The following is a 10,062-nucleotide window of genomic DNA, read 5'->3' as shown; positions in this document are numbered from 1 at the left end:
CGTCTGTAGCGTTTTGGAGGAGGAACATTTGCTTCTTCGGAAGTGACATCTGCTTCGGAAGTGACAATTTGCTTCCGAACTTCATCCATATCATGATCCCTTGATTCTTCGGAAGTGACATCTGCTTCTTCGATCATGATATTCTTTCCTTTATCAGTTGGAGCAACCTTCCCTCCAATGCTTTCAACGAGGCCTTTTGAAGGAAAGTTGTTTGATTTATGCCTAATTGTTCTAATTTTGGGGGTTTACATGCGCATATTTTAAGTTAAATCTTCTGGAAATTGGTGTGTTTTATGGTTTATTTTATGCTTTTCAGGAGATTTAGGTCTTATAGATGGAAGAGTGCGATTTTGGAGATTTTGGGGGTAAGAATGGTGTTTTTAGGCACACTTTGTTATGTAGAGCTGAACTTCTCTATGAAGGCCCGTGCCAGAGTAGAGAAGCCCGCTTCAGAGCAGAAGAGTGCGCTCCAGAAGTCGCCAGCGAAATCCGCTCAAGCCAGAGAAATGAGAAAGCCAGAGCGGAGAGCCAGAGCAGCGAAATGAGAAAAATGCCAGAGGAATCGAGGCAAGCGCGGAAATGTCAGAGGAATCAAGGCGAGCGCGGAAATGCCAGAGGAATCGAAGCGAGCGAGGAATCGCCAGAGGAATCGAAGCGAGTGAGGAATCGCCAGAGAAATCACTTCGCTACTGGAAACATAAGTGTCAGAGGAATCGCTATGCCAGAGGAATCAAACGCCAGAGAAATCACCATTTCTCTGGAGTCAGAGAAATCACCATTTCTCTGGAGTCAGAGAAATCAAGAAGCCAGTGTAGCCAAGTCATCACCAGAGGAGTCAAGAGTCAGAGCAGAGGAGATAGAAGTCCATTACAGCGGAATCAAGAAGCCAGAGAAATCACCATCCCTTTGGCGAAAGCCGGAGCGGAAACCATTCCGCTGGCGACCCATTCTGCTGGCAATAGCCAGAGCGGAAGCCATTCCGCTGGCGAGAACCCCGAATTCGGCCAGGGAGGAGATTATTTCCGGGGCGCGCGTCATAGCTGGAGAGTTGCCTTATTTTGCACGATTCTATTGCCTTTAGAGTTCTACTTTGCATGGCAACTTTCATGGTGATCCAGAAGGATTTGAAGTCTATAAATAGGGCCATACTTTTCATTGTAAAATATCAATCCCTTGCCCTAGTTTTAGACGCCATCTTTGAGATCTGTTGGCATCCGAAGCTTAGGATTTACTTGCTTTCATAGTCTTTCATAGTTTCAAGTTTTTATTGTTCTAAGTTAGATTTCAATTTAGTTTTTAGTTCAGTTTCTTGGATTGTGATTGAGTAGTGACACAATTACACGTTCAAGGATTTTACGGTATTTCGTAATTCAATTCAATTTCTTTCGTTTAATCATGTTCATGTTTTTCATTCATGTTTATGCTTTCGTTTTAATTATGCAATTTAAATTATGCACTTTAGTTTCACGCTTAGATTAGAAGTCTTTAAATTTACAAGTATTTAATTTCATAAGTAGGTTTAATTTAAGTTCTTTAAAATCTTGCCTAGGGTTTAATAGTTTAATTCGCCTAGTTTAATTTTAAGTTCGGTTTTTACTTAAGTTTTTAATTCCAAGTTTTAGTTTAATAATCAAACTCTTTACTGCTTTCTTTTATTGCTTTTTCCTACGATACTACTAAAAGCCCTTAAAGACTTTCCTTGTGAGATCGACTTGGGTTAGCTTACACGTTACAATAGATCTCGTACTTTTGCGAGTCAATCTAGAGTAGTGTTTAGGTTGAGTCAAATTTTGGCGCCGTTGCCGGGGAAAGTTTTAGGCGTTTTAGTTGTGTCGTTTTTACTTGCTTTATTTAATTTCCAGCGTTTCTCATTTTTGTTTTTACGTTTCTTCCACTCGGTGCGTTTAATCCGTTTGTTCAGTGTTGTGTATGCAGGGACGTCGTAGTCTTAAAGGCAAATTGGTGTCTCCTTTGCATAGTACGAGCGAAGGGATTTTCAGGAAGAATAGCTGCAAGGGAGTGATCGGGGACGACAGAGCAGACGGTTCAAACTCCAGCTCTGACGGAGAAACACGTGACAGAACTGAAGATTTCTTCTCTGACTCTGAACCTGAAGTTCCAGAGCAGACTGTAGAATAGGAAGAGGCCAGCTCTGCCAAGTCCTACTCTGATTCTGAACTACCAGAGCAGAGCGCAGGAGAGGAGGAACTAGATTCGCCAGCCAGCTCTGACTCTGAGCCTTCAGAGCAGCCAACGAAAGAGGACGCCAGCTCTGCCGATACAGAGCACACGATAGAAACGGCAAAACAAGCTAAGGAGGAAGAGGCCAGCTCCGCCAATTTCAACCCTAGGCAGAATTTAAACAAGGAAAAGAAGGAGATGGCCCAGAACATGGAATACATGGGAGACTTCACCAGGCCGGTGATTGGAGATACCAACACGTCGGCAATTGTGCTTCCCACTGCTGTGAGAAACTACAATCTCAAACCCAATGACTCGAGTTTACTGCCGGTGTTTCATGAGATGCCAAGCGAGGATGCGCTGCAATTCATTCGGGATTTTTGCACACAAGTGCAAACGATTCCTCTGCTTACTCTCACGGAGGACCAACTCAAGCTCAAGTGCTTCCCCTATGCACTTAAAGACCGGGCCAGGACGTGGATGCTCTCTCTGCTGCCCAACTCTATCACTACGTGGGGAGATGCTTGTGAAAAATTCATGCTGAAATACTACCCAAGCCACAAAACACAGGAGCTGAGAACAAAAATAATGGAGTTCACCCAAGGAGCGGATGAGCCTTTGCATGAAGCTTGGGAGAGATATGAAGAACTCCTCCGTCAATGCCCTCAACATCAATTCACTAATGTTATGTTGATGCAGTTCTTCTACGATGGGTTAGTGCAAACTACCCAATTTATGGTGGACAGCACGGCAGGAGGAAACATAGCTCGGAAGACTGCGGCAGATCTGAAAGAGATTTTCAAGACCTTGGCCGAAAGCTCCCAACAGAAGTCAGTCCGTGGATGGAGAGTGGAGGCTAGTGCCGTGACAAATCAGTTCGAGATGCAGCAGCAATTGGCTTCGATCATGCGAGAAGTTCAACAGCTCAAGATGGAAAAGATGGAAAATTCTCCAGTTCAGAGCTCAGCGCCGCCGATGACAACTCAGCCGAATCCAGCTCTGCCAATGTCAACTTCGCAGAACCCAGCCATGCAGTATGTTGAGCCATGTGGTATATGTGGAGATTTCAGCCATGGAGCTAATGAGTGCCATAGAATGGGAGAGTTTACTCCGGAAGGACAAGCTGAGGTCTATGCAGCACAAGGATTCCAAACCTACAATCAAGTGCAGAACAGACCATATGGCCAGAATATGAATCAAGGTCCACAGAATATAGTTGGAGGATGGAGAGGTCAGTCGAATGTTGGATGGGGAAATCAAAATTTTGGGGGGAATCAATTCCGTCGACCACCCCAAATGGGCTATCAACAACAACAACAACAGTATTTCCTACCACAGCAGGGGTCTTCTCAACCATACAGACCACAATACCAACAACAGCAATCCATTCCGCAACAGAGTGCGCAGCCGATTCTACCACAAAAATCCACGCTCGAAGAAACGCTGCAAGCCTTTATGGAGATCAGCAAACAAAGTATGGAGTCCCAAGCATCTACAATCAAAAGGCTTGAAACAACGGTTGGACAACTTTCCGGTGCCTTGAATCAAATTCAACAACAACAGTAACCCGGGAAGTTTCATGGCCAACCTGCTCAGCCACATCAAGCTCTAGCTGTAACTGTTCTCCGCAGTGGTAAGATGTTGGATAACAAAGTGGATGTTCCAACAAAAACCAGAGCAGAGGAACCGTCCCGCCAGAGTAGAGCCGATTCCTCTGGCTTTACCAGAACAGAGCTGCCGAACTCTGCTCAATCCAGACCAGAGCTGCCGAGCTCAGCTCTGCCCAGCTCGACTGATGGAGAAAAGGCAGACCAGGAAAAGGAAGGAGAGAAGGAGAAGAAGGTCAAGCTCCACAAAGCTTCTACACCTTATCGACCACCGATTCCCTTCCCGGGCAGATTGAGCAACGAGAAGCAGGACCAACAGTTCACTGACTTCTACAACATGCTTGCCAAGGTGAACGTGAATCTTCCTCTCCTTGATGTGATCAGAAAGGTCCCAGCATATGTGAAGTTTTTCAAGGAATTGGTCTCCAACAAGCGGAAGTTCGGAGACAATGAGAAGATTCTAGTATCAGAAGTAGCAACCTCAATCATGCTACAATCCCTACCACCAAAGCAGCGCGATCCAGGTAGCTTTGTAATTAATATTGCTTTGGGAAATGGTAAGGAAGCCACATGTATGTTAGATCTGGGAGCGGGAATTAATTTGATGCCTTACTATATTTTTCAACAATTAGAGTTAGGTAATCTGAAATCCACTCGCATGTGTCTACAACTTGCTGATAGGTCCGTTAGGTACCCCCGTGGGATAGTAGAAGATATTCTGGTTAGAGTCGGGGATTTGATTGTGCCCGTTGATTTCGTAGTGCTTGAGATTGGGGATGTGCATGAGAATGGTAGAGATCACACTCTGCTATTAGGAAGACCCTTTATGGCGACCACTAACACTTTGATTGATGTCAAAAATGGAACTATTAAAATGACAGTGTTAGGGGAATCAGTGTCTTTCTCGGTGCATGAAAATCGGGCTATGCCTTCTACCAACTTTATGAATGAATGATCATATATAGAAGCTATTAATGGCTTGGTTGAGAAGGTATTTTTACAGGAGCAGGAATGCGTGGAAGTTTACGCTGGATCAGCCGACATGGAGGAATTGGCTAGGAAAGTTGAAGAGTTCAGCGCTGCCCAGCCAGCTCTGCCCTTCAGCAATGCCCAGCCAGCTCTGCCCTTCAGTGATGCCCAACCAGCTCTGCCGAGCTCAGTGCTGGAACTGAAGGAACTTCCCGCCAATCTCAAGTATGTTTTTCTGGAAGAAGGCGAGGAGAAGCCAGTCATCATCTCGTCTACTCTGACTCTAAAGCAAGAAGCGGCGCTGCTCGATGTGTTGAACAGAAACAAAGCAGCGCTGGGATGGAGCCTAGATGACATACGTGGCATTAGCCCAGCCACATGCATGCACAGGATCAACCTAGAGGAAGGAGCTGCACCCAAGCGAGATGCCCAGCGATGCTTGAACCCTATGCTGAAGGAGGTTGTGCGCAAGGAAATCCTTAAGCTTCTTGCCGAAGGGATTATCTACTCTGTCGCCGATAGTGAGTGGGTGAGCCCGGTGCATGTCGTGCCAAAGAAAGAATGAATGACGGTTGTGCGCAATGACAAGATGGAGTTGGTGCCGACACGTCCTACCACGGGATGGCGGATGTGCATCGACTATAGGAAACTCAATGCCGTCACCAAAAATGATCATTTCCCCTCCCTTTTGTTGATCAAATGTTAGATCAGTTGGCAGGGCATGATTTTTATTGTTTTCTAGATGGTTTGTCAGGATACTACCAAATCGCAATCACACCGGTAGATCAAGTCAAGACTGCCTTCACCACGCCTTTTGGGACATTTGCATGGAAGAGAATGCCGTTCGGATTGTGCAATGCACCCGGGACGTTTCAACGATGCATGATGTCCATATTCTCTGATATGATTGGTAAATTCGTGGAGGTTTTTATGGATGATTTTTCGGTTTTTGGGCAGTCCTTTCATGATTGTTTGACTAAGATTGATGTAGTGTTGCAAAGGTGTATTGAAAGTGGCCTAACCTTGAGTTGGGAAAAGAGTCATTTCATGGTTACTAGCGGGATTGTCTTGGGTCATGTGGTGTCTAAGCATGGACTAGAGGTCGACAGAGCCAAGGTGGAGGTAATCCAAAAGTTGCCACCCCCTATTGATGTCAAAGGGATTAGGAGTTTCTTTGGTCACGCTGGTTTTTACCGGCGTTTCATTAAAGATTTCTCTAACATTAGCCAACCTCTATGCAAACTGCTAGCTCAGGATGTTCCTTTTAATTTCGATGACTCTTGCATGCATGCCTTTGAAACATTGAAACTTAGGTTGAGCTCTGCCCCGGTTGTGATTGCGCCAGATTGGTCATTGCCCTTTGAGATCATGTGTGATGCGTCTAACTCTGTTGTAGGAGCGGTGCTAGGTCAGCGTGTGGATAAGATGTTACGTGTGATTTACTATGCTAGTTTAACTCTGAATAGTGCACAAGTAAATTACACCACTACTGAAAAAGAGATGCTTGCTGTGGTCTTTGCCTTAGATAAATTTCGAGCATACATCATTGGGTCTAAGGTCATTGTTCATAGTGACCATGCCGCGCTTCGATATTAGATGACCAAACCTCAAGCTAAAGCTCGTCTAATCCGTTGGGTCTTATTGTTACAAGATTTTGATGTAGAGATCAGGGATAGGAAAGGGAGTGAGAATCACGTAGCTGACCACCTTTCCCGTTTGGATAATAATCTGATAGACTCGAGTCTTAATTGCATCCCTAAATCTTTTCCTTTTGAGCATGCATATGCATTCACCCTTGACAAGTGCAGCTCTGCCGTGCTCTGCTCTGCCGACTCTGCCAGCTCTGCCGAGCTCTGCTTTGCCAACTCCAGAGCAGCCAGCTTCCCTCTGGCCAGTTCCACCGAGATCACCTCTGCCAGCCTTGCCGAACTCAGCGCTGCTCAGTGCAGCCCTGCGAGCGCCGAGCCCTGGTATGCAGATATTGTCAATTACTTAGCTTGTGGTATTCTACGGCCGGAGCTGACATCGCAGGAGAGAAAGAGATTTTTAGCTCAGTGCAGGCATTATTATTGGGAGATTCCTTACCTCTTCAAGCTTGGAAAGGACGATGTCATCCGACGGTGTGTGCCGGCAGAGGATCAACAACAAGTGTTAAAAATGTGCCATGAAGATCATTGTGGTGGACACTTTAGGGGGCAGAAAACAGCTCATAAAATTCTTCAATCAGGTTTGTTTTGGCCTTCCATTTTCAAAGATGCACACACTTTCACTCTTGCATGTGATCGGTGCCAGAGAGTAGGGAATATCGGCCGCAGGAATGAGATGCCTCTCCAAAGCATTTTAATTGTCAAAATTTTTGATGTATGGGGCATTGATTTCATGGGGCCATTTCCTACTTCGCATGGGTTTCAATATATTTTACTTGCCGTAGATTACGTGTCCAAATGGGTTGAGGCTATCCCCACGCGGACATGTGATGCTAATGTGGTGCTTAAGTTTGTGCAAGAGAACATTCTTTCTAGATTCGGATTTCCTAGAGCTATTATTAGCGATGGAGGTAAGCGCTTCTGCAATAAGTTGTTTGCAAAGCTCATGAAGAAGAATGGGATCACGCACAAGGTTGCAACACCATACCACCCACAGACCTCTGGACAAGCCGAGACGAGCAATCGGCAGATCAAGGGAATTTTGGAGAAAACGGTCCAGCCCTCGCGCAAGGATTGGTCCGCAAAGTTGAATGATGCTCTCTGGGCGTACAGAACTGCCTTCAAAGGCGTGCTTGGGATGAGTCCATACCGTCTCGTCTATGGCAAGGCCTGCCATCTGCCAGTGGAGATTGAGCACAAGGCTTATTGGGCGATCAAGGCTGCCAGCTATGACTTGGACTCTGCTGTGAAGCAGTGCACGCTGCAAATGGAGGAGTTAGATGAGCTACGCAACGAGGCGTACGAGAATGCAAGGATCTATAAGGATAAAGTGAAGCGACTACATGACCGCCGCATTTGTCACAAGAAGCTTTGCCCTGGAATGAAGGTGCTTTTGTTCAATTCTCAACTGAAGTTATTCCCGGGTAAGCTGAAATCTAGGTGGAGCGGTCCATTTTTACTCAAGGAGGTGTTCGAGCATGGTGCCGTTGAACTATTCAATGAAAACACGAATGAGAGCTTCAGAGTGAACGGCCACCGAGTGAAGCCATATAACGAGCACCAGAGCTCGTCCATGGTGGTGGAGTCTCACACTCTGCACGATCCTCACTAAGGGTCAGATCTAAAGTCGGGCTGGAGACTCTAACTCTAGCGCTTGGTGGGAGGTAACCCACCGTTGGTTTGTTTTTCGTGTGTTTTCTTTGTTTTCTGTTGTTGTTTTGTGTCTTTCCTAAGTTTCGGTTGCTTTGCGGATACTTTGATGCTTGGTGAGCATGTCTTGTTTTCAGCGCTGCAATTCTCATTCAGCCGTCCGCGCTGCACTTTTCCCCGCTGCACTTCTCTGCGCTGCACTTCTCCCCGCTGCACTTCTCCGCGCTGCACTTCTCCGCGCTGCTCTGTCAGCACTGACCGATTCAGCGTGGCACTCTCCACTCTGCCATAGACCGTGAATTCCCCTCTTCACCACCTCGCACGATGCTGCAGTTTCTCAATGCCGATAATCAGGGACGTATTCTCCACTCTTTTTATTTCTTTTGTGCCCTGAGGACATGGCATGCTTTAAGTGTGGGGGGGTGTTTTATTGTGATTATGCTTTCAATTGGGCGAGATTAGTCTTTCTATGCTTAGTTTTTGGTCTCGAATCTTGCTAATTTTTATGAATTTGTGGAAGAGTAGATGGTTTTCAATGCGAAATTCGGGTTTGTGAATGAATGGTGGTTATTCTTGTTTTACTCTTGATATATGTTTCTTGTTTGTGCAAAGAATTTGAGTTTTGTTGCAACATGATTGTAAGTAAGTAAAACGTGATTTGTCCGGTAGATGCTAGAAGGAGTGTTGTCATTGTGATTACCTACGATCGTATCTTATCTGTGAAAATGTTGGACGAATTGCCAACTTCAAAATTGCCAGCTCTGAAACATCTGGCCTGTTCTGAAATGTGATAGCTCTGAGTCTCTGCTCCTCTAGTCTAACTATGAGCATGGGAAACCACGTGAAAAGACTTTGGAGTACATCCAAATGGTTTTTATTTCATGAATTATGGCTCAACTGTCGAAAATCTCAAGCACACAAAGTGTGAAAAATGGTGATATTGATTATAAAGGCGATCACATTAGGGAATTCACTTCTAGCGGAGAATTGGGTCTGATCGAATTGCTTACATTACTCCTTTGTTGCTTCTTAAACTTTGAGTTACTTGCATGATCGAGAGATATGTGTTGATTGTAAAATTTTGAATTCACATTGAGAATGTTTGGATGGAAATTAGCATTGTTGAAATCAATCTTTTCCTAGGATTCATATGGATTTTGCTTGAGGACAAGCAAAAGGCTAAGTGTGGGGGGGTTGATTTATGCCTAATTGTTCAAATTTTGGGGGTTTACATGTGCATATTTTAAGTTAAATCTTCTGGAAATTGGAGCGTTTTATGGTTTGTTTTATGCTTTTCAGGAGATTTAGGTCTTATAGATGGAAGAGTGCGATTTTGGAGATTTTGGGGGTAAGAATGGTGTTTTTAGGCACACTTTGTTATGCAGAGCTGAACTTCTCTATGAAGGCCCGTGCCAGAGTAGAGAAGCCCGCTTCAGAGCAGAGGAGTGCGCTCCAGAAGTCGCCAGCGAAATCCGCTCAAGCCAGAGAAATGAGAAAGCTAGAGCGGAGAGCCAGAGCAGCGAAATGAGAAAAACGCCAGAGGAATCGAGGCGAGCGCGGAAATGTCAGAGGAATCTAGGCGAGCGCGGAAATGCCAGAGGAATCGAAGCGAGCGAGGAATCGCCAGAGAAATCACTTCGCTACTGGAAACATAAGTGTCAGAGGAATCGCTATGCCAGAGGAATCAAACGCCAGAGAAATCACTATTTCTCTGGAGTCAGAGAAATCACCATTTCTCTGGAGTAAGCGAAATCAAGAAGCCAGTGTAGCCAAGTCATCACCATCCCAGCGGAATCAAGTCAAGAGTCAGAGCAGATGAGATAGAAGTCCATTACAGCGGAATCAAGAAGCCAGAGAAATCACCATCCCTCTGGCGAAAGCCAGAGCGGAAACCATTCCGCTGGCGACCCATTCTGCTAGCGATAGCCAGAGCGGAAGCCATTTCGCTGGCGAGAACCCCGAATTCAGCCAGGGAGGAGATTATTTCTGGGGCGCGCGTCATAGCTGGA

Source organism: Salvia miltiorrhiza, chromosome 4 (assembly GCF_028751815.1).
Source record: "Salvia miltiorrhiza cultivar Shanhuang (shh) chromosome 4, IMPLAD_Smil_shh, whole genome shotgun sequence".
Classification (NCBI taxonomy): domain Eukaryota; kingdom Viridiplantae; phylum Streptophyta; class Magnoliopsida; order Lamiales; family Lamiaceae; genus Salvia; species Salvia miltiorrhiza.
This window is presented reverse-complemented; position numbering follows the sequence as displayed.